This window comes from Gopherus flavomarginatus, chromosome 8 (genome assembly GCF_025201925.1).
Source record: "Gopherus flavomarginatus isolate rGopFla2 chromosome 8, rGopFla2.mat.asm, whole genome shotgun sequence".
Lineage (NCBI taxonomy): Eukaryota > Metazoa > Chordata > Testudines > Testudinidae > Gopherus > Gopherus flavomarginatus.
This window is the reverse complement of record NC_066624.1, coordinates 23,497,754-23,515,183: the sequence shown is the minus strand read 5'-3', so window position 1 is coordinate 23,515,183 and position 17,430 is coordinate 23,497,754. Positions and strand designations below refer to the sequence as shown.

Below are 17,430 nucleotides of genomic sequence, written 5' to 3'. Positions count from 1 at the left end.
GCTGAGCCAGGGTCAGATCTGCTCTTAATTATACCATTGCAACTCCACTGAGAATCCATTGCAGCCGTGCACACAGAAATGATCCTGTGCAAAGATAGGGCAATGCTGGCTGCCCCACACCACTGCTTCCATCTGCTGACCAGGAGCAGCTGCAGCACAAAAGGGAGGATGATTTCTCTCCTGAGCTGTAAAGCAAAATCAGCCAACCACCAATCCAGTAACCATCATTTAGTACCCCCTGTGGAGTAGGTTAAAAAAGACAAGAATATTTCGCTCTCCCCCCACACACACACATTAAAAGAAATCAATGTTTTGCTTCAGTTGAAATTTTTAGTGGAAATTGTTTTTTTAATGAAAAATTTTGCAAACATTTTCAATTTAAAAAAAATTCAAAAGATTGTTTCATTTTGTAGGGAAAACCTACTTTCTCTCACTTCATTACTTTTTCTACTAATAAAAGAAGGGGAAAGTTAATGAAAAAGAGGCCCCTGGAAAAACTGAGGAAAAAGTAAAATAAAATGGAATTTTTGTTCTAATTTTTTTTTCATTCCCCACCCACGCTCCTTCTGCTTTCCAATGGAAAAAAGTCAGAAAGTGAGAGAAAATGACTATTTCCGCTCAAAACAAAAACTTATTTTAAAAAAGAAAAATTATTTCTAATTTTTTCATTAGAAAACAAAAAAATAACGCTACCTCAATGAAAAAATATTGCAAAATAATTTTGTTTCCCCTGAGAAAAACTTTGATGGAGAATTTTCAACTAGCTGAGAAGCCCAAGGCTTATCTCCAGCAACATCCTCCACCTCACTTCCCTTCCCCTTTCCTTTCCAAATCAATTATGTCTCACCCATTCTGAATGGGGTTTCTTCCATAAGACAAATGGAGGGTGTTCTACCTGTCAGTGGAGGTCATCGCTCTTATTTTAGTAACCCTTGATTTGAATCCTACCTGGTGCTGCTCTCCGGGTCCTGATTTACACCAGTCAGGTAGATAGAACCTGGGTGGATCTTGAAATCTCAGAGCATAAGAAGAGAAAGAGGGAGGAAAAGTGGGGGCAGATGGGACTGGGAAGCAGCTTTATCTTATTTCTCCCTGCTGTAACCTTTTCTTGTTCAGGCCACTAGGAGTCCCTGTTTAGCCACACAACTACTCTTGACCTGGAAGCTTGAACAGTTAACTCCTTCATCACCCTTATAAAAATGACATAAAGGGGCATGAGTGATGGAGGGAAATGGCAGTGCAAGTAAAGAGCTTTTCACTTCAGGGACACTGGTTCAAATCCAGGAGGACATCACAAAATCCACCAACGCAACTGACAATCTCAAGAGCAATGGATGAAGTGGGGAGCAGAGGAAAAATACAGTGGGAAGTGTTACATCAGCTTAACTACATTATGTGAATGGTGCCCAGATAATATGGTGATCAGTGCCTTAGAAATGAATATGGTAAATAAATGAATTGATAATGTCAGCAGAAAGGCCCAGGAGTGATAGAACATCACCTATTCATCCCTAAAGAGGGTAGGAGGCCCTGCAGCTGGGAGCTTATAATGATATTGTCTGAGCTGTACCTAGTCTTCAGATCAGCAGGGGCCTTCATCAAACCCAAATGTAGCTGTCTAACTAGGGTCAGTCACACAGCCCTCTGGTTCTCAGTCAGAACTCCCAATGGGCATTGCTATTGGCAGACAGAAGTGCGACTACTGCCAAAGGAGGAGGCCTGTTCATGTTGCTTTTACTATTCAAAACCTAAGTATGTTAAGTAATCACAACAGACCACTACCAAACACATGTCAGTGTCCGAGTGGGATATGGAGTCTTTCTCTCCTAGGGCAGTAGCTCACATATACATTTATGTGGCTAGAATAAAGACTCCACTTTAATTTGATTGACTTCTTTCAGCTTCAGTCACTGTACAATGTGCTCCTCATTCAGTCCCAAGGCCTCTTTGCACTCCAAAGACTCTGTGAGTGAGAAGAGCCCTCTAAAAGTACTAGGATCCAATTGCCCTGTGTGTGCAATTACTATGCTTGAACCTTAGATAATGTAACCAAACTGTGCCAGCAGGTGGTAGGGTGACCAGATGTCCCAATTTTATAGGGATAGTCCTGATTTTGGGGTCTTTTTCTTATTTAGGTTCTTATTCCCCCCCTTACACACACCCCATTCTGATTTTTCACACTTGCTGTCTGGTCACCCTAGCAGGTGGTGATTCTGCAAAGCTGCTCCTTGCTTATGTTTGATTTGCTGTATCCCAGTATTACCACCCCCAGGCATTCAACAATCATGAGTCAGTCCCCAAAAATCAGACCATCTTAAAAACATGAGATTCTTTAAAAAGAATATATTTTGAGTTCCTTTTATGTGTCACCCGCCTTTTGAAGCTTTAGGGTTCAAGTGTTCAAGGTTTCTCTGTAACCATGAGGACTAGAAACTTACTTTTTTTAAAAAAAAAATAAAGCTGAGATTCTCATGCAATCACTTGATTCCAGAAGCTGGAGCTTTAAGAAAGAAACCAATGAGAATCATGAGAGTTGGTAACACTGTATCCCCAAGAGTCTTACCTATTTACTATATCTGCTTCCAGGTCCCTTGGGTCATCCCTATGACACCTTAGTGCCTCCTGCAACAAATGGACCCTACCTGTCTGCTTGCTTTCATGGGTTGGTCAATTGGCTGTGAGGTCACCTGTGGGGGATACAGAGTGGAGATAAGCTATGGATGGCAGTGGTGTGTTGCTAGACTGTATCACTACTTAGCAAAGCTTCCTCTGTCCCAAAGCAATGTCTTTCCCTCTTGGGCTGCTTTTCTCCCCCACTACACAACTGCCAGAACCTTTTCCCCACTAGTTCCCCAGCCTGACCATAGAAATGCCCATGGAAACAATTAGTTCTCAGTACAGCTGAACTAGAACACCAAATCCAACCTGCCCACCCCAACTTTTGTCACAAATTTATGGACAATTCAGATCCTTTGTGACCCAGGCCCATCCCTGCAGCTGGCCAACTCAGAACCCCAATTCTGCACACCCCAGAGCTCACTGGGGATCTTCCACTTCTGACTGGATTGTGGATCTGGTCTGCACAACTTGGCTTATCTGTCATTCATGGGGTACATACCTGGGAAATAGGCAATTTTCTAAGGGTTAATAAAGAGACCTGGCTCATCAGTCTGTGTTACCTCTGCCTCCCATTTCTGCCTCATCTACTGAGATAGGGAAGGGGTTAAAAGCTGCAGTAGGGTTGGGCTGCAATCAACTGCAGCTGGGTTTGGTGGGGGTGTGGCCATAAAAGATGAGGCAAGGCAGGCAGTAGGTTTTGCAGGACAGATTGAGTAAGAGGAGGTTTTTGGAGAAAAGAGTAGAGCCTTTTGCTAGCCTGTGATAGGAAAAGAAGAGGAAGCTCAGAGAGGGAAATGAGGTCCTCTGAAGCAAAAATTCAAACAGATTTTTCTCTAATCGCCTTTGAGGTTCTGTCAGGCCCTGGGGGTAGAGTAGGCACTGACCCTTGTCATGAAAGTAATCATGGGAAGGGGAGGCTGTTCATGACAGCCCTATGAGAAAGGAACAGGTTTAGTAAGTTATGAAGGAAGGGTCTTAGGTTATTAGCCTAAAGCCAAGCTACTCTGCTTGTTTCTTATGGAGAAGTAAGAACACCCTTCTACCTGCCCTGAGAGCTTAGGGGCCTGTTTGTTCTAGCCCTTCCTGATGGGTTTATTGTTTTAAATAAACCTGTTGGATCCTTGAGACTGGAGATGTTTGAGCCACTTTGCCAGCACCTCATATGCCCTAGCAGTACTGCCAGCTTGAAGCATCAAAAAATCATGAGATGGGCTTAAAAAAGGGATTTTTTTATTTTATTTTTTTACAAATAGTTAATGTTGGGCTCTTTTTATCTGCTTTCTGGTTTCCGAGCATTCAGGGTGCCCTCACTTCATGTTTTCAAGTTACTTTTGTTAATGAAAGCAGAATCTCTTGATTCCAGAAGCTGGGGTGCTAAGAAATGGGCTTCCAAAAAAGTCATGAGCGTAGGCAACATTTGTCATGTAATGTATAAATGGACTGTCTCCCTTATCTGCAGTTACTCCTTTAATCTGCCCCAGTGAATTTAAAGATCTCTGGCAAAAAACAAATGGGAGGAACATTCCTTCCTGGAAGGGTGTGTGAAGCCCTGTTCTTAGCTCCCTGTCTCAACCCTATGTGCTGCTTCCTGTATTATGCTCTTGACTCAATCACTTTGTCTCTGTCTTTGTTTCTTCCCTACTGCTTGTTTACTTGGGTTTACATGCTGAGCTGCTCACCAGCAATCTGCCTGAGTGCATGAAGGTGCTTCAGACTCTGCCCCCTTCCCTCCTGCCTCCAACACTAGCCTGTGGCTTGACATTACTTATATGCTACTCTTATGTGAAACAAGTGCCTTAAATGCTTTTATAGCTAACAATAGTATCTGCAGAGGTGATAGCAACTGCAACATTTCTGGGGCTGTCAGTCCTCATGTGTCGGGGCACTAATTGATCAACGGGCAGGGACAGGAAGAAATATCTTTTCTTCCACTTTCCCTGGAACAGTACTGTATAATGAGGGGATCTCTGGGTGCTCACACCGCCTCTAAAGTTTCTGGCCACTATTAAAGACAGAGTAATGGACTAAACAGCTCGTGGTTCTGTTCCAGTAGGGCAGTGTGCACATCCTTTCTGAGGGCTGAAGCAATTGTAAGGGTCTGATTCCATTTGAACAGTATTGCAGCTAAGGGGGACAATCTCCGCTTGCTGTGCTGGGGTGTAGTTCTGTGCCACTAACTGAGAAATAAGCCTCGCATTGTTTAATGGCTCTCAGGGTCTGTCCATGCTTCTTTGGTAACCACTGGAGAGCTTTGTATCAACAAGTGACACACAGGAGCTGTGCACCGCTGGAAATAAAGAGAAGGGAATGTTCCTAAGCGGCACCTGGAGGAAATTCACTGCTGCACCTGTGGCTACTTTGCACCAGCTGGTGCATGGAGGCTGCTAAGGGGCCACGCGGCCCACAATTTTGATTCCCCTCAGCAAAAGAACATCAGCTCTGTGCTGCCCCTGCAGAAACCATGGTGCAAAGGATGGGGCAGGAGCAGAGTGGAGGAAGAAACTGAAGAGGGGCTGAGACAGGTCCAGAGCAGGCATGGCTGGAGTGCTCTGATTGTCCCTGACTGCTACATGGTCCGGCAGCCCCAGGGATGCCCTTACCTACGCTTTGGTCCCCTCCCCAAAAGCACCAAGCAGCTTCCTTTCTGGCCCTGCACTGTTGCTTCCCTCTGTGCTGTGGGCATGTGATTTCTGGTAGGGAGAAGCCAGCCAGAACAGGACATTTCCCATTGAAAGTCAAAAGGGTTTGCAGGGGTGGCCAGGGGGAGGGTTGTTTCTCCAGATAATCGGGGAACTTCTCCTTTCTTTGCACTGATCACTCACCTGATGATCTGACTAATACAGTCAACTCCAGAATCTGAGCCAAAGGAGAGAGAAAAACCACAGCTTCCTCTGTGAAACTGCTCTGTGTACAAGATGTACAATACTTGGCAGCAGTGGTTAACGTGTCATGAACCAAATTCTGCCTTTGGTTGCATCTCGGCAACACCATTGACTTGATATCAGTGCCACTACAAGGGTGGGATTCAGGGCAGACTATATTCATGGAACTATGAGGCAAAGTGGGGTTGTGATGCGGACATTTAAGCCAGTATTTTCAGAGGGGATTTGCTAATTTGGGGTGAATTGGATTTTTTGTGTCTATCTTGATTTTCAGAGGTGGTGAGTATCTGTAGATCTTGATGGGAATTTAAAATAAAAATGCCCCAGAAACAGCAGGATTTGGCCGAGCAAAATGTCAAAGATGGAGAGATTAATCTTGCTTCCTCCCAAGGTCTGGAAGAAACTGAAGGATCTGCTCTTAGACATTTTGGAAGAGGAGGGGAGCGACAAAGAAGTAAGAATAAAGACTGAAGTAAACTGCTGGAAAAGAGGAGGTGAGGGACTTAAAATGGACCCTGAGATGTGTCTTCAGCTGGTGTCAAAAGATGTAGCGTGATTGGAGCCGGGCCCATTTACAAGAGCTGAGGATCTGACCCAGTGGCTTCTGACCAGAGACAGAAAGGGTTTAGGGTGGATAATGTATGCCTCAGTTACACTATGGATTATCAGAAATGGAAAATCAGACAGAACAATGGACCTTGTACTTTTTAAAAACTGAATGCACAGATAAAAATAATAATAAAGAGGAGAGAACAGTCTATGAATCAACTTTAGGGACTGGAAAGAAAACTCAGGAGGGACAGTTTGAATCAGAATGACTACAGCCATGTTTGCTCACACAGGTGCACACTGCAGTTCTATTATGTAGATGATCAGAAGCAGCATGCTATTCACTTAGAAAGTCAAAACCATTTATTTACAGACAGCATTCTTCATACAAAGCCCAGCATCTCCAAAACATTTTACAATAAGTGGATGTAATCTAAAGAAAAAAGGAGAGTTAAGGATGAAATACCATATATATATAAAATTTAATTGCACAATTGGCTGCTGATACTGCTCCACTAACAGTGAGAAGGGTTGTTTTCTAACAAGCCTTTGCACTAGCAAAGTAACAATGTCCTGAATTTTCAAAAGGGATTTTGGGTTCTGGCTCAGTTTTTGAGTGTCCAACTTGAGACACCATAAAGGGACCTGATTTTCTAAATATGTTGAGTCCCCCAACCTCTGAAAATCAGACCTTTTTATGATGTCTCACCCAAAATCACAAGTCACTTTTGAAAATGGCGGCCAATAAATAGGTCTTCTTCATGTGAGCTGGCTTAGTATAGCGTCAATACAACGGCAGAGGTACAGCAAATATAATAGGCAACTCTGCTAGGAGATCTTACCGGGAGTAACTGGCTGAAGAGAAGGAGACTTCTAAACATGAGATTTATTTTACTAGGACTTCCAAGCAAAGTGATGAAAGCTCCTTCACATGAGTCATTTAAAATAGAACTAAACAAACCACAGGAGAATTCACTGCAGGGAATCATCTTATATTGGCTGGCAGAGAAGAGGGAAAATGAAATAATTGCCCTATAAGTCTATTTCCTCTCCATCTTCTATGATTATATATAAATATTTCAACACATCTGATGAAGAAATTCTCTGTTATTGGCAATGGTGTTGTTAGTGGGATCACAACTGCCTTAACCTTTAGCTTAGCTGAATATACTAAAAAACCATTGTCACACAACAACTCAACATCACCTCCTAATTGCCACCATTACTTCAGTTACGAGCATTGTCTTTGGCTAAATAATTCTGGTCAAAATTCTCTGTTTGTGTAACTCAATGGAAGTGTGCCAGCAAAAATTTGGCCCTATTTCTGTAGAAACTCACCATTCAAATGCGTGTTCAAACAGATGCTTCTGAATTTGGGGTACTAAGGAAATCTGCTAGCACAGGAAGCAAAGCATAGTATGCAGTTATTAGATAGCTCCTTGTATTTTCAGCGGAGAGAAAATATTAAACAGTCAAATGAAGTAATCAATCTTCTGTGGTGCTGATGTATGTTGCTAAGCAAATGCCTCACTTGGGGTATTTGACAAACTGACACTCTGCCACACTGAGTGTCAAACTCAGCTTGTCAAATACACGGAGCGCAGCACTGCAGGATTTGGGCATACCACCTGGGAAACCTTCAGTGACGTAGTGTCCTAGAGGGGAAGAAAAAGAAAGGTTGAGTTTCTGTCAATGACAGGTAAGGAAAATCCCTTCCTTTAATTGGTGAGGAGGGGAGCCAAATAAGCAAGTGTTGACTTCTGCTGAGTTCACATCAGCTACATTGATCTGTGAACTGAAGCTGGATATGAGGAGCTGTGACTGATGCCCAGAGATAGAAGCTAATCTGAGTGCCCTGCTAGCCCACAGGGCTTGAAATATTTACTGCATTGCCCACACAAGGACCATCCACAAACATAGAAGTGGAGTTTGGATGTATTGTCAGGAAGGCTGATATCTTTCTGGGTACTCAAGGGCCTTTTTAAAAAGTACTAGTCTAGACAAAAGCCCAGAGCATATACCCTAGGGAGCATTTCTGCACCAGATGAGGTCACAGGCAAGATAATCTAATACAGTATTTGCATTTTTCATTTCTGTAATTATACGTTTAGATAAGCAGGCCAGGATTTTCAAATTTAGGCTCCTTAATTAGAACCCCTGCTGTAATTTTGCATTCCAACCATCACACAATCACCTGCAACCCCAAATCTGCCAGGTACTTAGGAATGTGCCCAACTTCAAGCATACAAGCATCTCTTTGTAGCCAATGCTTCACATTCTTAAGTATGTTGCTGAATTGGCGTCTCTGGCCCAGGTCCATAATGGAAGTTAAGAGCCTAAATTCCTTTGTGCATCTGGGTCTATGTGTCTAAAACAGGTGTTAGGGATGAAATCCTGGCCTCACTGAAGTCAATGTCAAAATTCTCATTGACATCAATGGAACCAGGATTTCACCCTTGATGTTTAAGTGCTGAGATCACTGAGCACCCAGATTTGAAATTGTCCACCTGAATTTGAAAAATGGGACCTCCAAGCCTATATGAGATGAGGGATATGATTCTGGTCCCTTTGAAATCAACTCCACTAACTGCACTATTAGCAGGATCAGATCCTAAAACTGGCTCAAAGTCCAGTGTCAAATGCATTCACTTTCATTAAAAAAAAAAAACCCCAAAACCGCCACCAAACCAAAACTGCTAAAACAATGTGGCAGTTCAGCAGCGTTCTTGCCTTCACTCCAGTAATGGTCTCAAGCCCACCACCTTCCTATATTGGACTGCACTGTTTGGCAATAATGTTGTAAGGGTTCTAATTCTCTATTGCTGTTCAGCCAGGGGAACTCAGAAAGAAATAATGAATTTCTTCAAGAATGACCTTAGGAATGTTCTCTTCCATTGTCAAAATTAACCCTTTTGTTCCCTTTCCTGCCTGCTCTACGATGAAGCTTCCCTCCCGCCCCGATGAACAAACATAGCTTTCTACCCACATATGCCAGCACAACTCACTCCCCCATAACCTAATGTAACTCCCCACTAAAACCCTGTTCCCTTTGTTCTCTCCCTCCCCGCCCCCCTCGCTCCTCTGCACACAAACATGCAGATGCAGTGTCCTTGCCTTAATCCTTTTAAAAACAATCTGATCAATAGTTTGCTTTACAAAATTCAGAGCACCAAGTCTGTAAGAGAAAAGACATTGCTAAACTTCACTGACAGATGCGTGCATGTGTTTAAAGGAAGCCAGCAGCTGGTTGCTGCTTGAAATTATGATGCAGGGAAAATCTATCACAACTCCTGGAAAAAACTTATCCCGTGTCACACCATTTCAGTGCTGTTCACATGCTCTGTGGTATAGGCCCCGGCACAGCCTATTTTTAAAAATGAAACAGTTAGCTGCTGTCAGAGTTCTCTTCTTTTCATTTCACATGACCAGAGGCACCAAGTTTCTGAGAACGTAAGCAGGCTATTTTTGAGACCACAGTGAGAAACTCAAATGAAAACCTTTAAAGGAGATGAAAACAGAATTAAACTGTTACACTGGCAGTTAAATGGAGTGGGTGATCTAACAGGTCTAAATTCTAATTTCTAACTTCTAGATATGATGATATCTTAGTTTCTCATATCTTACTACACAAACACACATGCACCCCCCAAAGGAGTGTATTTTTTCTACATGGAAAATAAAAAGATCTAGTCAATGTTGATCCCCTCCCCCAACCTCACTCCTATGCATAGTAAGCATAAGAGCTATGCAACGCTCAAATTCCACTTAAACACTTAAGTTTGGGTTTAAATGAGACTTTAATGATGCATGGTCCTTGTGCTTGTCCTCTGCTTAAGGGAGTATTTTGCACTGAATAGTTGCATGAACAACATTGTTGGCACAGGGTTTTGTTGATATTGGTAAACTTGCACCAGTGTAACTGAACCAATAAAAAAACCTATCCAGTCTGTTACGGCCTTAAGCTACGTTGGTTTAGGCAGAATTTAAATGAATCTAAGTGGTCTACCCGAGGGGTTTGCCATGTCGTACTAAACTGATTTCAAAGTGACTAAGTCACAGCCGTACACGTGTTCTAGTTTAGCCAAGGCCACAGATTAACTCTTGCAAAGCTGATGTGCGCTAATGGTTATAGCAGGGGACTGGGCAGCAGGTGCTTGGCTCTTCTCCCCAGATCCGTCATTGTGCTTTACATGCAAATTATTTATGATTACTAGTTAGACATTGTGCAGTCCTTGGCACCATTCTCTCTATACAAGGGGGGAAAGAAGAATGAACTCGTCATTAAACTAACTGGGAAGTGGTCCAAATGCCTCATGTTTGCTCTAAGAACTCTCTTTCCAGTAAAGTTTGATGTGGAGGTTGCATCAAAAGTATAAATCAGCAGAGCTCTATTGACTTATGTGCAGGGATGCTGATTTACACCAGAGGAGGATTTGATACTGAAGTTCAAGAAGGCTCTTTTTAAAAAAAATGAGCACCACTGCTTCTACTATTCTAGGTTAAAGCCGTTGTGGCTTTGAGAGGGGAAAAACAGAGCTGCTCATAATGCTGCTGGCAGCAACAGATAGAGGGGGTGGGGGGGCACAAAGTGAAGATCATTTTTTCAGTATGTAGGAGAGAAACTCACTCCGCACCTTGTATCGATGGTATGTTGTTTGGGTGGACCTCACTATTGACAGGGATTCTGGTTTCCAGTTGGAATGTGTATTTCTAAGGAAAAACCTGGTGTTCAAAAGCAGACTTAACCATCAATATTACTGGAGGCAGAAAAACAGAAACAGAAGCTTTCTCCATGCAGTCCCTTGTGAATGGCATAAAAGGCCAATGCTTAGAAATCCTGCTGTGAGCATATCAGCCACTTGGGATCTCTCTTGGGAGTTTTACAGGACTCTCTTCCTATTCGCTGTGCAATTGGTGAGAGAAGGAAAATAGCAAAGCAGGATGGATTTGACCCCAAACTTATACAAGTGCCTGTATTTTGGCTGTGTGTTTCTTTGAATTTTCAGTGGAACCAAGCCCAAGCTCTGAAGTTCAGCTCTCAATTTGGATACACACCTTTTCTCAGGTTCAATGCAGTCAGAACCTGGGTTTGCAAGCAGACCCATTTCTAATTGCTACACTTGCTCAAACACAAATCTCAAATCAAAATGAAGAGAGAGAGAATCCACGGAGCTGGGTTTGTAGAATGGTCTACCAGCTGTAACCTCTAGACTCGAGTCTCCTCTCACTTATGCAGGTGTAAATTAAGAGTAACTCCATTGAAATCAACAGACTTACGCTAATTTAAAACTGGAGTGAGGTCAGAATCAGGCTTCCTGAGTGTCCCCCCAAGCTCTAGCTGTAAATTGAAAACCCTAATATCACTGGGCCAAATCCTGAGGCCCTTACTTAATCGAACCTCCTATTGAATCCTAGTTTATTCCACTGAAGATCTGCATCCATCACTATGGTCGATGCCAATGGGAGGTTTACCTGAATAAAGAGCACAGGATTTGAATCAAAGGATTCAATGCCAAGTACCAGGCATGCTCCAGAAAAGATCAGAGTTGGAGATAAGAGTTTACACTGAAGCAGCCATGCCAGGTTGTACCCAAGTCCATTTTTGCTATAGCACATCTGTGGATTTGGGTTAGACAGCTAATAAGTTTCTGACAGAGCAACTACCTAAGTATCATGCCCAGTACATTAGTAACACCTGCTCTCTGGCTGACAAGTGTCATTGCTGCTTGCTTAGATCATGCAGGACAGCAAATGCTCTGCTCCCTGCTAATGAGAGCTGATCATGTTATGAACAGCCTTCCAAGGATGCTGAATCCAACTAGATGAGAGTTCTCTCAGCAGTAAATAAAGCATTCAATCCCTCATAAGAGTTGAGCAACAGCAGCACAGGGCCTGCCAAAAGCCACACGACAGCTTTCGTTGTGCGCTTGCTCTTGGTCTTTTTACAGCACTATGGTTCCTAGTTGCACATGGGACCCTGCTGCAGATGAAATCATCTCCCCCCAGCACTAGAATTAATGGAAACTCTCCTGTTTACTTGCTAAGGGCTTTATAATGGCTTTAACCCGCCATACACTATAGGGGACAGAGTGGAGCTGCAGCAGAGAGTTCCTGGAAGAGCATTGACTCCAGGAGGACAGCTGAGGCAGCCACCTGCAAGCAGGTGCAGGGTACACACTGCAGCTCTGCTGGCTGGTACAGAGGGAGTGGGGGTGAGGTTATGGTCTCATCTCACCCTCACCCTCTCCGAGGAATCCAGCCCTGCCAACAGCACTAAACCAAAGCGATTCCTGCGTTCAGAGAAAAAGCACCCAATCCAAAGCCCATCCAGCTCAACGGAAATATTCCCATTGACTTCAGGGGACTTTCGATCAGGCACAAAGATTGTGCCCAGCCTTGGCACAGAGGTGCATGTAGAGAGACGCCTCTCGCACCAATTCCCTCTGTACAGGGACCAGGCACAATGGAGCTCTACATGTTCCAGAGATAGGCTCAAACTGAGACATCCAGCTCCAGAACCAGATTGGCAACACCCCAAAGTTCAGGGGTGCTGGATCCAGGGGACTGGTTCAGTTTATCACCTGGGCTGGCAAGCAGCCTCTCATGTGCCCTCTGACCTTCCAGGGAGCTGGGCTCAGGCTGCTTTCTTGATTTTGCAGCCAGGCTCAAACCAAATGTCCCTACAAGGAAACGTATAAAACAATGAAATGTTTCCCCAAGCACCTGCTCCCCATGTCTTGTCATCCCAATAACCCACCCCCAGTCAGCGTGATTTTGTCCTTACTTATGCCAGCTGTCTTGAGTAGAGACATAGGTCCTAGGTCGTTGTCTTATTCTTTGCCAGAAATGCCACTCATCCTCACTCAGCCCAAGCCACTCATCTGAATGTCCCTTCTCTGTCCTTGCCCCACACCTGCCTCTGGCCCTTTTTTCACATGATTCCCTCTCCCTGCAAACCCACCTGGACCCCTTCCTCCACCTTCTTCTCAAACCCCACTTCTCCACTGAGGCTTATAAACCAGAGTCCCAAAAACAATAAGTCAACCCCCTAAGGTACATGCATTAGTCTCCCCAGAAACTATAGGACTGCATGCCCTTCCCTTCCACCTCTCCCTCCCTGCGTTGACATCTTCTCATGTTGTTTGCACCGTAGCTTAGATGGTAAAGCTCTTTGCAGCAGGGCTGTGTTCATTTGTCTTTGTACAGCCCTGTGCACATCTGTAGTGCCATGTAATAGATGAATATAATGCACTGTTCAGACATACGTTGCTGTTTTAAATAAAAAATAGGCCCAAATTCTGATCTCTTCTCAACTTGAGGATCACTTACTCTACAGGTGGTCTTATTGACTTCAGTGGGACTATTCATGGAGCAGGGCACTATTCCGTGTGAGTAAGGGTATCGTGATCTGACCCAGAGGTTAATGATTTTTATGAGGTACACAGTATTAAAGCTTTCTTCTCTCACCCCACAGAGTTATAAAAATAAAAAAATCCTATAGAGTATTTATTTGGATAATTGGACAAGGAGCCAATTTACAATGCAGACAGTTAAACTCAGCTTCAAGGATGGGCTTGAACCAATAATCCAGGTACAGACACCCCTGAACTTTGGGATATTCAAAAGCCGCATCCAGAGTTTAATGCTGGGCCCCATCTCACTGTGGCTGACATAAAAGCACATGGTGTCCCCAGAGTTCTTATTTGCAACCCAATTCAGAGACCCAGAAAGGATAAAACTATTAGCCAAGGAGAACCTTTTGATAGCTGATCAATACATGGATAATCTGAGTCTAACACGTCAGGGGATCGATTAGAGCTGCAGAAATGACTTAGGAGCCTGAAAATCAGAAGAGTGGCAATTTACACATGATAATTTATGCTTCTAGGCAAAACATTGTAGAAGTGCTTGATACAATACTAATTATTGCTAGCATTGCATATCTCTGAATGGTCCTGCAAATCCCACCTTGAAACTCACCTTTCAGCGCTGGCCTCCACCCCACCTCTTCTGCACTCCTGCTGGACTCTGCTCTCTCAAACTGTTTGCTTCACTAACTTCTAAGAAAGGAGAAAAGAAAAAGAGAGGAAAAATGCTAATATCTAAAATTCACATACACAGAACTCAAGAAAAGGACCCAGCCAGTGGGGCATGTGCACTAACTTATTGTATGATCTTTCACTGGCAGAAACCTCCTTCCTCCCGGATCACCTCCCCCTGCTCGTTGCTAGTTATAGCCCTGGCTTTTCTATGTCTCATTTGGATTGAAATCTCCCCAAGGCCAACAACATGTTTTTAATTTCTGTGTAAAGCACCAGGCATACATTAGAAACTGTACACATAGTCATTAATAATAAATCATCATCATCATCATAAATTAATAATGGTTCCAAGTGCAGAGCTCCCAGACACAATCAGCTGCATTTTCTTTCCTGGCAGGATGGATGGGGAGAAAAGACAAATGAAGAAGCCAACCCTTCTATCCATATACTTAAAATTTACTGTCCAGCTGCATGGTTTTTCCCCTCCAAGGAGAGACCCAGCAAACCCCCTCATTAAAAATATCTGCCCCAGGGAGGCTTGAATATTGGATATGATTCTGTATCTTGGGGAGAGAGATTCTGGAAGCTGGACTAAGAAATGATCTAGACCAAATTGTAAACATAGGGGAAAGACACCAAGGAAGGCGGGGGGTTAGGGTGACCAGATGTCCCGATTTTATAGGGACAGTCCCAATTTTTCTTATATAGGCTCCTATTACCCCCCATCCCCATCCCAATTTTTCGCACTTGCTGACTGGTCACCCTAGTGGGGGTGGAGTGTCCAGGCAGAGGGCTGGCAGAAATTGGAGTTGTTCCTTGGGACCTCACCCCAAAGTCTCCCAAAAAAGACCCCCAAAAAACAACTGTAGACAGGAGAATTGCTAGAAGTGGTTTGTTGCTGCCTGTTCTCCTAAGCTGTACCCACCTCAAAGTAGAGATAGCAGGCCCTTTGGAGGAGTGAACAAGTGTCCCAGTTGAAACTCCGTCCCTTCTCCCCTCTGCCACCCCCTTTTACAGCATACAAGAAAGTAAAGCCAAGCAGGAGTGCCAGCGGGTACAACCCATACCTGTAGCTGTGCTCTCATGGGAGAAGAAATTGTGTGGTGCTGGGTCAGGCACGTTGGGCCTGCTGGGGGCACCCAGGGAGCAAAGCAGAAGCAGAGCAGTGGTGCTCAGCCCAGGAAGGCAGCTCGTTTTTGAAGGGGCCTCTCCTTCTTCAAGAGGAAGCTGAAAATGGGGAAGATAAGGCTGAGGTTAGATAACAGGAAATGTCTGGATGTGAGTGACAACATGTCAGAGTTGTGAAATGCAGCAGCAGAAGCAGCTCCTGGCTTTGTCCCTCTCACAGGGTGCAAAGCTCACAAACTGCTGCTAAAGCAAAGCTGGACGGGGTCTGTGCAAACTGTCCAGATGCACTTTCAGACTGAATACCTTGCAGATTAGAATAGGCCCCAAGGCATCAGCAGAACTGGTAACCAGGCCACATTTATTGTATTTGAGCTAATCACACCTTGGGGGAGGCTGTTCACTGCTGGTTTACAAAGGAACTCCAGGGGCTAGCCTCTTGCTTTTAGAAGGGGAAACTTACTTTAAATATTTAAATGGCCAGATTGTCTTGGATTACGATGCTGCCCATGGCTACACTGTGACAAAGCTGGCAATGTGGACTCGTGGTGCAGAAGGAGAGCACTTGGGAAGGGAAATAGATGAAAGAGACATAGGCTGGCAGAGAGATATCATTCAGCCAAAGAGAGAGGATATCTCAAGAGATCAGCTGTTCCTGAGAGATTTTTGACACCTTCAATTGCTTATGGACCCAATTTAAAAAAAAAGGTCCCAAGCCAGAACCAAAAGAGATGGGGCTGGTTTGGGACCAAGGAACTGAATCTCATTCCCAAACCAATCAGATGTCTTTGGATTTGAAATTGTAGTTTGGACCCCTCTCTCTTGCAAAAGAAATAACCAGCCCCCATCAGATCACCATTGATTTCCACAGGCGATTTATGGGAAGGAAGCATTTGTTTTTAAAAGTCACTGTATATACCACAGACTGCACTGCTAGTTCTCTCTGTCCATCTGTCTGCTCATCTGCCTATTCACCCACCATATTTCTGTTAGGCTTGAAAAAAAATATTGCAGACAAAACCAGGTATGCCAACCTGACCGAAGTTAGGCTAACAGAGGTTTTTGGGTAATTTTTGAGTGGAAAACACTGAGAAGCAGCAGCATGTTTTACAAGCGCTGGGAAAAAGTAAAATAAGAAAGATGCTGCATTTTTGGTATAGTACCAACTGTGCTGTGTTAGAAACAGTTCCTTTAAAGAACTAATAAGAAATCCCTGCCTCCCTGTTTTCACTCCTTGGTTCAGTTCTCTGTCTGTTTTAACTCCCCTACATTCCTAACTTCTGGTGCTTGCTAAAATATTGTTAATCACCTAATGCTGTAAAACATGTATACTAAAAGTGTCTAGTTTCTAGTTGTTAAAAAAAGGGGGTGGGTTGCTCCAGTAAATAATTTATGATGCAACGAAACTGTCTATATAGGCTTATACTAAAATGTAAAAAGCAGGCTGCTTCTCTCTGGAGACGAGCTGCTCTCTATTGATGCGTGCACTTGTCAATAAAGAGCTTTTAATCGGATCTTGCTGGTGTTGCCTGTCTCTCTCGCGGTCAGACAACGAACTTTGCTGTCTGGGTTAGAGTCCCCGACATTTCTAAGACCCCTATCTCCAGAGTATCTAAGCCAGCCGTTCTCAAACTTTTGTATTGGTGACCACTTTCTCATAGCAAGCTTCTGAGTGCAACCCCCCACCCTTATAAATAAAAAACATGTTTTTATATATTTAACACCATTATAAATGCTGGAGACATAGTTGGTTGGAAGCTAACAGCTCACAACCCCCCATGTAATAGCCTTGTGACCCTTGAGGGATCCTGACCCCTGGTTTGAGAACCCCTGATATAAGCGTTGTACACACACCAGCACAGAAAACATCAATGGTTTGTTTACCATTAGCTTGTTCTGACTGGAGAACTTTCACAAACCATTCTCACCATTGTGAACACCACGCTGGTTCCATGGGTGTTAGCAACAAGAGGAGCCCTCGTGGAGCCAGCTTGCTAGTTCCAACTGTCATTCTCATGTAATCCACACAGTGTTGAACACAACCGCCAGAAAGCCCCCCACGCTAAGCTCCACAACACTTGTGTTACCAATGCCAGGAATTTTTTGGAAAAGTCTTAGTGCAGACAGCATTGTGTGCAGCATCTTCCTATGGAGTCCGTGCTCGTTTGAAAGATGTCACTGCATGTTTAGTCAGCTCCTGGCTTGTGTCTCAT

The 17,430-nt window shown here is 43.9% G+C and overlaps 1 long non-coding RNA gene across 1 annotated transcript in view; it reads right to left on the bottom strand.

Moving 5' to 3' along the window:
- The window catches only part of LOC127056632 (uncharacterized), an 18,904-nt gene extending 1,474 nt beyond the window's left edge, over positions 1 to 17,430 (bottom strand). Inside the window, exons 1-4 of the long non-coding RNA XR_007775860.1 lie at positions 17,305 to 17,430; positions 15,160 to 15,319; positions 14,031 to 14,110; positions 2,564 to 7,705 (exon numbers count right to left, since the gene is read on the bottom strand). This is a non-coding gene — a long non-coding RNA (uncharacterized LOC127056632). The remainder of the gene's footprint in view (positions 1 to 2,563; positions 7,706 to 14,030; positions 14,111 to 15,159; positions 15,320 to 17,304) is intronic.